An 11,455-nucleotide genomic window follows, 5' to 3' on the forward strand; every position below is an offset into this window, starting at 1 on the left:
GATATGTAATTTCAGCATTGTTCCTAAGTTTGTTTTATATGGGGCAACCCGGTGGCTTTGAAGTCAAAAGGCACATACTATGTAACTGTGGTCCTGGGTTCAGATCTGGCCTGTGTTTCATGTTGTCCCACTCAAGTTCTCTTAACCTCTTCAGTAAATTAACTGCCAATAAGCTGCGTCATAAAAATAAAAAAAATCTGCCTATAAATTGATTCATCAACATTTTTACTATGGACAAGTGGCTCAGCTAGCTGTGGTATAGCTGGGTCTTTGGTTTCGATGAGGAATGCCAACAATTCTAATTATTAGGAGAAACTGAACGACAACTGTGTCCCACACAAAGAAAAGCAAACAACCATTGCCTTTCACTACACACTTTATAGTAACTAAAAGACTTAGGATTGAATCCAGATTCAAGAACTTGGTTTGATAAGCTCACACAAAACAAAAGCAAACAAAAACGTCCCACCTGATACAGTAACCACTGTGGACAATAAAGCAGGTGATTTAACAAGGTAAGGTTAAATGGCAACTATTATATAGCATTTTCAGGATAATACTTGCATTTTGTGCTGGTATTAGAACATGTTTACATGCTTTAATGTTAAAAAACAAAAAACACCATATTTTCTCATATGTTGCCCATGCCTGCTGCACCTCTATTCACCCTCTACCCACCAAGTCCTGAGCTTACTTGAAACTGAGGGGTACGGCAATAATGGCTGTCAGATCGACCAGAGAGTATTATCGGCTTAAATAATTGATTTAAAAATCACAGCAGTCATGTTTTGTACTCTACACAGTCACTATATATATATATATATATATATATATATATTTTTTTATTTATTTATTTATTTATTTATTTATACACACATATATACACAATTTGATTTGAAATGTTTTGTTTTTTTAAATCACTAGTTTGCTAAACTAACGCTGATTTACAAAACAGTCCCACATTTCTCTGCCTTGAATGGAATAGCTGTAGTTTGTTTTTTTATTTGTGGTCTTGTGTCTTTTAGTTTTACACATTTGAAGCATTTTTATGTGTGTGACATGTAAGTTATGGTTGTAATAGTTGATAATGGTTCTGTTGCCTGTTATGTTTAATTTATTGGGAAATAAAGACAGATTTTTGCTAAAATGTTTTTCTGAACATTAATGACATTCAAAACTATGATAACTGAAACAGATATACAACACACCGTGTGTGTATACACATATGTACTGCAAACAGACCTAAGTCCTACACAGATAGGAACATCTGCCTCTGCACCACCAAAGTGAACATAAAATAACTATTAAATCTATAAATGCATATGACACCTTTGTCAAAACCCACGTAATTGACATAGACACACTTGCTGATGTCATCTTGGAAGTTTGTGATCAATACTGTTTGGTGATGTAACCAAGTGGTGTTTCATTTCATAGGGGTATGTTTTCACACCTAGCCCTTACCACTTGGTTTTCAAGGGGCAAAGGCTAGGGGTAAGGGTTAAGGGGCTGGGGTAAAATGGAGAAATGGGTTCACCCTAAAGCTGTTACTAACAAATGCATTGTATTAATCACGGTAAGTATGTGCTGAAAGAAAGTAAGTTTAAGAAATGAAGTATAGGCATGATCAATGTAAATGCCAAAAAAATATCACTGCTGCCCTAATTATGATCCATTCACAGTAGTGAAACCAAACTTTTACAATGACTGTTCTCTGGGATGCCCCAAAGAATGTATGCAGCTATTTTATAATACCAAGGTTGATAAACACTGATGAGATGTGTCCAGAATCCTACACTTACGTTCAGTATCTCATATCTACAGTCTATAAAACATCGGTAATAATTAGCTCAATTGCCGTAGTTCTGTCACTCACCAGGTGGAACGTGTGGACGCCTGCCGCCCAGGAAGTGGTTTCACACAGCTGGTCACTCCGTCTAGTGTTTGGCTTTACGTGTCCTTCCTTATCCACCAATGAACCAAAAATTTAACAGCACCTGAAAGATGAAGACAGACAAATTCTTTAAATTCAGTTTTACCGCCAGACTTGATGTCATACTGGTATTCAACTGACCAGCAAAACAATCAGTGTTTCTGCACTTACTGAATTTAACACGTGAATATGTACTGTAGTGTATATGTTTGTACCTATAAAGGGGTTGACAAACATGCTTTAATGAGTAGGTCAGTGGGTGGCTGTATATCACTGACTGAGGTCCAGACGTGTAGCCTGCGTGTTTTAGGATCACTGACCTGCAGACCCAACTTTAGAGTTCATTCATGGGGTCAGAGGAAACTCTGACTGAGGGCACAGTTTAAATGATGTTCCTTTACGGTTCTTATCACTGCCTCCGTTTATTTGCTCCATTTGCTCCTTAGTCAGATGCTCACTGACTACTCTAATCGTTGCTTTCTAAGGTTATTTAGTACGGCTGGCAAAAAAATAAAAAAAAATAAAAATAAAAAATCACAAGCACGAGAAACATTTAACAAAAGATAATTTAGAAGATAATACCAGAAACAGCCAAGCTTGTAATGCACTGCAAGGTTAGATCACCAACAGGATTTGCAATGAAACCTATTGTAGAAGTTCTTCCATCCAGCATAATCCATGTGTAAGAAGAGTTTAAACCCTAGTGTTGAATAAAGCCGACCAATTTAAAAATTGGGATATTACATGTATAGGGTCTAAGTACACTCTTGTACACTTATTTGTGCACAAACGTCCCAGGCCTGACCGGAAGCCTGTACTATCACAGTAACTATGAATCCACAGATCCACCGGAGCCGGGCAAAGGCACCCTCCTCCGCTGTTTTTCTTCTTCTTCTACCTAAAAATTAAATGTATTACTTAAAAAAACAGAAAACAGCTAAGTATCATTCATTTCTGGCTCAGTGTAACAAACAATTTAGCTTGACTAAAAGAAGAATTGCGTCCCGGGCTTATGCTTGCTCATTTTAAAGTTTGTGTTAAGTGTTAAATCAGTGCAATCGAGTTGATTGTTTCTTGTCTAAAACGTTGTTTTGTTTGGCAGTATTTAAATTGGAAGATGACTTTCCTGTGGATTATATTGACAGCGTGCTCCAAATAGTAAACCTCTGCAGATATGAAGGGAGTGGAAAGTTACCTGGAACCTCGACCCAGTCTACACTACAGCCGGGAAGCTCTGCTTGCACTACACCTTAAACCATCAACCCCATAGCCCCGACGTTCCTGGACAACATCCCTCCTGAGCTGAGAAACAAGGCAGGAGACGTTGAGTACGCAATCAGCTGCGGCAAAGACACACAAGACTACTGCTCCAACCCATTATTCTTAGCAACTTACGCTCTCTGAACAACAAGATTGACAAGGTCCGAAAATACACACGGTACTGTTCCAAATTCCGTGAAGCTTCTTTACTGTGTTTTACAGGGAGCTGGCTTCAATTCAATATGGACAACTCCCTCTTTGAGATAAATGGGTTCACTCTGACCCAGCTCAACAGAGACGCCAAATCAGGGAAATGCAAGGGCAGAGGGATCTGTGTGTACATCAACAATCTCTGGTGTTGCCAATTCAACATTAAAGAATCACTATTCTAACGGCAAAATGCTTTGTCTGACATTAAGACCTTTCTACCTACAACGTGAATTTGGATGTGTGCTGTTTATTGCGGTGTGGTATTCCACCCAATGGCAAGGCTGCGATGGTAGCAGACACTATGGCGACCAAGTTCATCGATTGCTACAAAAATGCAGATGCGCCTGCCCTAGTGTTGGGGTCTCAGGATTTCTCACTTCACTTTGCAGGTAAGGAGGCCGCCTTAGCAATACCGGCCTGCCATCTTAACTAAGTCTTCAAAAAAATTAAAATAAATGAGCGATATCCGCAGTGTTACTCTGTCCCGTTTTCTCCCTCATAGGGCTGGGCACCGAACGTTGATGCTTTTATGGCACCGACCGAAAATAATCCCATCCTAGGAGTATCAAAAATGTATTTATTTATCTTTCGGCGCCCAATTTTGGATCCTAAAGCATCAGCACATGTAAGTGCAAGCTTATCTTTCCTCTGCATATTGACAGAGAGCAAAGCACCGGCACGCACGCATGAATCATACCTCCTATTGCAAATTCTGAGCATAACATAGTTTACCTTATCCCAACCTACAAAACTAAATTAAAAGGCTGTACACCAGTAGTAAGTGAAATTAGACAATGGTCTCCTGAAGTGAGACGCTTAAGACTGGTTTTAATCTGACTGATTATTACATAATCAAAATTCCCAAATGAAACTACCACAGTCACCACTGAATACATTAATTTTTGTGTACATTTGGTTGCTCATTCCTATGAAAAGAATAAAGGCTTGTGTCTAAGGAAATTAAGGGTATCATAAACTCGAGGAAGGTGGCATTTAAAAACAAAGATATCATCACATACAAAAAATGGGTCAAAGATTTGAAAAATAAACTTAGGGGGGGCAAACAGGTACACAGAAATCATTTGGAGGAGACATTCAAAGAAAGAAACCCCAAAAAGATGAAAAAATATGACTGGAATGTCTTCCTTTAAAAAAAACTATTGTGACAGGAAGTGATTTGCAAAAAAGCAAAATCTTTTTTTTTTCTGTCGCTTTGACTCTACCGCCCACTGTTAAGAATTTGTAAATGTAATTAAGACCATTATACCCTTTGACGCTGAGAGAATTGTCATAACTGTCTAGGAGGTCAGGGGTACTTTCCAGCGCAACAAGAAGAAGGCATTAGGGCCTGACCAAAGCAGTGCACATATATTAAAATTCTTTGCCTGGGAATTAGCCTGTGTAGTATTCCATGTTTCAGATGTCAGTTGAAACACACACACCATCCCACTAGCATAGAAAACATCTCACATTAAGCCCCTCCCAAAAAATCAAAGAAATATATGATTTTTGGCTAATATCCCTTACATCTATGATCATGAAGTCACTGGTCATAGTTCAAAAACTATCTTTTAATTTGCATATAAACAAAGGCGGAGTATGGAAATGCAGTGGATGCACCTCATCCCCAAACATTTTGACAAACCAAAAACATAAGTCAGGGTCCTGTTTCTTGTTTTTTCATCTGTGTTTAATACAATTCAACCAGATTTACTGTTATAAAAAATTGATTCAGATTATCCCTTATCTTATTCTTTGGTATTTTTCAATTTCTAACAATCAGGGTTCAGCTAGTCAAAGTAAATGGGCGGCCATGGCTCAGTGGTAGAGCGGTTGCCTGCCAATTGGAAGGTTGGTGGTTCAATCTATGGCCGTGCAGTCCCATGTCGAAGTGTCCTTAGGCAAGACACTGAACCCTGAGTTGTTTGTGAGTGTTTATCTGATGAGCAGGTGGCCCCTTGTGTGGCAGTCTTGGCCACAGTGTATTAGTGGTGAATGGTTCCTGTACTATGTAAAAGCACTTTGAGTAGTTGTTGGGAATAGAAAGGTTCTACATAAAATACAGCCCATTTAAATGAGACACTCTCTTCTCCAAACAGAATGATTGTTGGAGTAGCCCAGGGCTGTGTTGTTCACCTTACATACCTCTGACTGCACTACTAGTTTGCCAGACTAGTTTCTGTTAAAATACTCAGATGACTCCACTCTATTGACCTTGTCTACCAAATTTGATGCCCCAACACTGTACCAGGGCAACGTGGATTGGTTTATTGAGTGGTGATAAAAATGCTTTCTTTTTTAAGACTGTGAAACCCCAGAATTGTCAACTGCCCCCAGTGAAGATTCACAATAGTAATAAGTGAAGTCCCAGTCTACAAATATCTGGGTGTCATGATCTACAAAAATCTCTCATGGACCTCTCATATAGAATGTATCTGCAAAAGAAATACAACAGTGTGTTTATTTCCTCCGTGGATTAAGATCCTTTGGAGCTAGTTGCCAAATAATTTCCTTGTTTTTCACATCAGTAATTCAGAGTATCAAACTCTATTGTAGCCCTGCTTGGCTGAGTAGCCTATTCGTTGAAAATAAAACAAAGCTATTTGATCAAATTAAAATTTGTACAAAGATTATATGACTACCTATACCACAGTCCTTTCAGGAAGTTCAAAATAATAGTATGTTCAGACTGGCCATGAATATTTCAAATGACTCCTCACATGTTTTGCACAGCTTTAGGGTTCATGCTTTTAATCGCAACAGACTTAATAACTCTTTCTTACATCAATCTATTGCTAAACCAGCAACATTAAATCCAGAGCAATATTTATTCAGGGTTACAAGTCTCCAAGATCTTGTCTGTGTGTATGTATGTTCATGTCATTTTCTGATGTTATACTTTACACATATGCTTTGTTTCCTTACTTGGGTGTGTATGTTATTTGTTGTAATGTTTCATGTATGTCTTTTGGCGTTATTCATTTTATGTATGTTTGTGTGTATGTCTATGTCCTGTTATATGAGCTACCAAGGAAGCAAAAAGAATTTCAGCCCTGGCTGAGAATAAAGTTGTAGTGTATAGTAGAATGAAATTTACTATGAATATCCATCGGGGTGATATTCATAGTATTGATCCACCAACCATTGATCCACCAACCAACACTTGCTTAATGCTGATACCAGAGATTCTACACTTATTTATAAAACCTGTAATCATACACTACCCTCTCATCTCACTACCTCCTTTATCGGGGCGTAGCACCACCCAGGACGGTTGAGATTGGTTAAAGAAATACAAACGGGACAACCTCTAGCTCACCCAGTAAGAGGGTGCGCCCCATGTAGGCTGAGGCCTTTGCAGCGGCCAGGATTTGATTCTGACCTGCGGCCCTTTGCTGCCCTCATCCCCCATCTCTCTTCCACCTTCCTTGTCTATCCACTGTCACTCTGAATAAAGGGGAAAATCCCCAAATAATAACCCTAAAAATAAAATAAATTTAAAATACAAACAAGCCAGAGCATTTTTCCCCTGTGCTAGTATAGATAGGTGGTGTAGTTAGACCATACCAGACTATAGCCCAACCAATACTGGATTTTTGAGGCTGTTCCTAATATCACTATTTGGGGGGAAAACTCCAATAACAATATGTCGATTGATTTTTTTAAGCATACCAATGAATAACATAAAATAAAGGGCATGGCGTGGTGTGGCGCTGTAGCAACCTGGACTCGTGCTATGTACGGTTGACTTGCAGGGGGGGGGCAATAAATACACCAGCACCTTCTGCACTTCACACTTTAATTATTACAGTTAATTCTTAGGATGTTTTGTTGTCTGTGCTGTCATGTGTGTAATTCTTTTGTGTCATAGGACGCTTTGATTTTTCATGATTTTAGATTTTAATGTTTTCATGTTTGTGATGTGGACCAACAGATTGTAGCACTATGTCCAGGACAACTTTCCCCCAAGTGTATTCTATCTACTCTACACCAAAACAAGTTCCTTCCGAGGCTATTTTGCAGCGGGTCCGCAGAGTTTCACCGTTGCTTAGCACCGCCCAATACGATTGTGATTGGTTTAAAGAAATGCCAATAAACCAGAGCATGTTTTCCTCCCATCCCGAATGCAACGAGTAGCAGCAAGACCCTCCTCCAGGGTGTTCTGGAGGACGCTCTGGCAAAGACCAATCGACAGACATATATGCACACATGTGTACAAAGCAATAAACTTGCAAGAAGCTTATATTGGCCGACATGTCGGAGTGGCTGATTTATCATTCTAGTTCTAGTGTACAGATAATGGTATATACACAAAGCAACCAGTTATTGCCATTTCATAACAACTGATCAATTCATATAATATAATATAAATATATAACAAGTTTAGGTTTGTTTATTCTATATTTTACTTGATTCTGGCCGAACCTTTTGTTGTCAGTTGTATCGTGGCGATAAGTGAGAAATCTCTGTGATGCAGAGATTTGGAAAATCTCAACATTTTTACCGTAGAACTGCGTCTGCCATTCTGCCTAATAGTAACGTTAAGTCTTTTCAGACATGAGTCTGTGCAGTCTTGGGATCCTGAGTAGCACCTTTGGGAATTCCTGATTTACATATGTTAAAAACAACAACACAATATAACCTAAACCAACCTAAACTTTCTTGCCGAGGTCCAGGAAACAGAATATGATCTTAAGAGATTCTCCGCCCCAAGCACAAACTACGGAATATTAAGAGCACTTGTAACTACACAACAATGAGAGCATAATACAATACATGTTGCTAAACATGAAAGACGTAATAGGAGTGCATGGAACAAAAGCGCGCGGAACATTAAAACCGTGTGGCATCAACACGGAGCCGAAGAAAGAAGTGGGGTTACTCTACAAAGCTCAACTAGCATAAACAGCTAAAATGCTACGGTTTTGGATACACCAAAGCACATCGACAAATCTGTAACTTATGTTTACATAAAGTGCTACACAAAAACGGACTAAGTAGCGTTAGCTAGCTAGCTAAACGTTTTAAAAACGCTAACATTAGAAGGATATTTTATGAGACTGCATACATTTTAACCAGGTAATTTAAAGAAGATGCACTAACCTGACAGATATATTTTGATTCTAAATGAGGGTCTGTAAGAGAAAACCTCCAAAAAGAGCTATAAATGCCGTAAATGGGAGACGTACCACTTAAATGGGAAATGTCACCAGAAGTAGCTTCCTAATCTGCCGGTGACTTGTTAAATTGTAGAGCAACACACAGAAACACATGTATCCCCAACAAGTGTCAGAGTGTGTAGCTAGACAGCTAGTTAGATCAAAGATAGGCTATAAAGAAGATGGGCTACATGAGAGGAAAACTGGCTCAACTTCCGGTCTGCAAAGTTATGTCTGTCATAATGACGCATGCGCTGTTGAACGAGTCTTCTTCTTCCTGTTCTTCTTCTTCTTCTTCTTCTTCTTCTTCTTTTTCTTCTTCTTCTTCTTCTTCTTCTTCTTCTTTAGGGTTTTAGGGCAGTTGGCATTCTGTGCATTGCATTACTGTATCCTACTGGAAATGACTAGTTATCTCTTTTTTAATTTGATTATACTATTAATTTCTAAGAAGTCCAATCCCTTTCAAAAACGCAAATATATGTTTAAATCCATTTATGGAAACCCCACTTTCAAGAGCATCTTTGAACCTGATTTCCACCGAATTTGGATTTTCCATAGAATCATGTGAACATGACCTCCCTTTCTTGATTGGATTTCCTGCACAACATCAGGACATGCTTCACTGTCTCCATTTTCTCACACAGACTGCAGTGTGCAGTTGGGTGTTCCCACTATTAAAATCAATTGTGACCTATTCTCAATTTGCTGATAATTACTTGCTCCTTTCGTTTACTCACTCCTCACTGTTGCTCACTTATTTCCACCATGACTGACGAGTCATAACCAGCCTCTGTGCAACGTTTGCCATTAGACATTTTATAAAAAAATGACTAAATGGTAGTTGTTTTTGCAAAGCTCAACATTTTATTTCTCCACCCTGGAAGCAATAAGCTATTTGAAAAACCGCATCTGCGTGCATTTGTGGTATCGAAAAAAGAGCAGAGTGAGAGTTCAGTCTTATTTCTCTTCTCTTCTTCGAGCTGAATTACATTGTAATTTCATTATAAGACTCTACCGTCATCTAGTGGACAACCAGAGAAGGTAGGGTGTTTCCTAACCTATACCAATTTACTAGTAAAAGTATACTACAGTTTATCTTCTGATCTAACTTGGACAATGTTGGTGTACCTGACAATTTACTAATACAGTTTTCCTGTCTTTGGCATAGGGACAGGACTTTTCTTCTTGCCAAATTTCCAGGATTTTCCAGTATTTGTTAGAAAGAAAAATCTCTGTCTGAATTCCAGTTACATTAACTACACATGCACTACACAATTATGTTATTATTTTGGATGGGTAAATAAATAATAATAAAAAATGCCATAATAAAATATGCAGAACATAGTGAAACTGCATAGATAAACACAAAAGAAGACTTACACATACACTTAACCAATGACCAGTGAGTTTGATTTGCACATCTGACTGAGTCTCAGCAATGCCCCAACATTCATTGTGTGTCTAACGCAGGACTTTTGGTCTGTATCATCTAGTGTTTGTTATTTTTATTTAAAAAACAACTCCAAAGCATGGTTAGATTATTGAAAGGGCCTGCCGAGCAAAGGCTCAGGGGCCCAAGGGGTAACATTTCTTAATAAAAAGTAACAGAGCTCAGTTGGGTTTGTCTTGATCCTAATAGTACTCCTGATTCATATCATTAAGCAGTCCTAATAGGCAAGGCAAGGCAGCTTTGTTTGTATAGCACATTTCAGCAACAGGGCAATTCAAAGTGCTTTACACAAAATCAGTTAAACAGATAAAACACAAGTATAAAAAGTTAAAAATCATAAGCATTAAAAATCGATAAAACATTAAGACACATAAAACACAAGAATAAAAGTTACAGTGCAGCATAAGAAATTTAAAGAAATTAGCACTCATTTAAAGAAAGGCAGCATCAAAAAGAATGGTCTTCAGCCTTGATTTAAAAGAACTGAGAGTAGCAGCGGCTCTACAGGTTTCTGGGCAATTATTCCAGATATGAGGAGCATAGAAACTGAAAGCTGCTTCACCCTGTTTAGTTCTGACTCTGGGGACAGAAAGTAGACCTGTCCCAGATAACCTTAGAGGTCTGGGTGGTTCATAGTAGTAGCAGTAGTAGCAGATCAGAAATGTATTTTGGAACTAAACAGTTAAGTGATTTTTAAACTAGCAAAATTACTTTAAAATCAATTCTTTGAGACACAGGAAGCCAGTGTAAAGACTTCAGAACTGGAGTGATGTGATCCAGTCTCTTGGTCTTAGTGAGGACTCGAGCAGCAGCGTTCTGGATCAGCTGCAGCTGTCTGATTGATTTTTTAGGGAGACCTGTAAATACCCCGTTACAGTAGTCAAGTCTACTGAAGATGAAAGCATGGACAAGTTTTTCCAAATCCTGTTGACACATAAGTCCTTTAATACTTGATATATTCTTAAGGTGATAGTAGGCTGATTTTGTAATTGTCTTAATGTGGCTGTTAAAATTCGGGTCTGAGTCCATTACTACACCAAGATTTCTGGCTTTGTCTGTTGTTTTTAAAATTGTTGTTTGAAGCTCAGACTTTTAATCGTTCCTCTTTTGCTCCAAAAACAATTACCTCAGTTTTTTCTTCATTTAATTTCAGAAAGTTCTGGCACATCCAGCCGTTAATTTGTTCAACGCACTTAGTCAGTTTTTGAATTGGACTATAGTCCCCTGGCGACACGTTATGTAAATTTGTGTCTCGTCTGCATAACTATAGTAACTTATGTTGTTTTTCATAATCTGAGCCAGTGGAAGCATGTCGATGTTTAACAGAAGAGGCCCCAGAATGGAGCCTTGGGTAACTCCACACATCATATTTGTATGCTGAGAAGTTTAATTACCTATTGACACAAAGTAATCCCTATTTTGTAAGTAGGATTCAAACCATTT

At 38.4% G+C, this 11,455-nt stretch overlaps 1 protein-coding gene across 1 annotated transcript in view; it reads right to left on the reverse strand.

Annotated features, from left to right (window-relative positions):
- LOC117946090 (neurocalcin-delta A) overlaps positions 1 to 8,828 on the reverse strand; it is a 75,426-nt gene extending 66,598 nt beyond the window's left edge. Inside the window, exons 1-2 of the mRNA XM_034873935.1 lie at positions 8,593 to 8,828; positions 1,877 to 1,997 (exon numbers count right to left, since the gene is read on the reverse strand). The gene's annotated coding sequence lies outside the window, so the exon portion shown is untranslated. The remainder of the gene's footprint in view (positions 1 to 1,876; positions 1,998 to 8,592) is intronic.
- Positions 8,829 to 11,455: the final 2,627 nt, after the last annotated feature.

The sequence above is a fragment of the Etheostoma cragini genome, chromosome 6 (assembly GCF_013103735.1).
Source record: "Etheostoma cragini isolate CJK2018 chromosome 6, CSU_Ecrag_1.0, whole genome shotgun sequence".
Taxonomy (NCBI): domain Eukaryota; kingdom Metazoa; phylum Chordata; class Actinopteri; order Perciformes; family Percidae; genus Etheostoma; species Etheostoma cragini.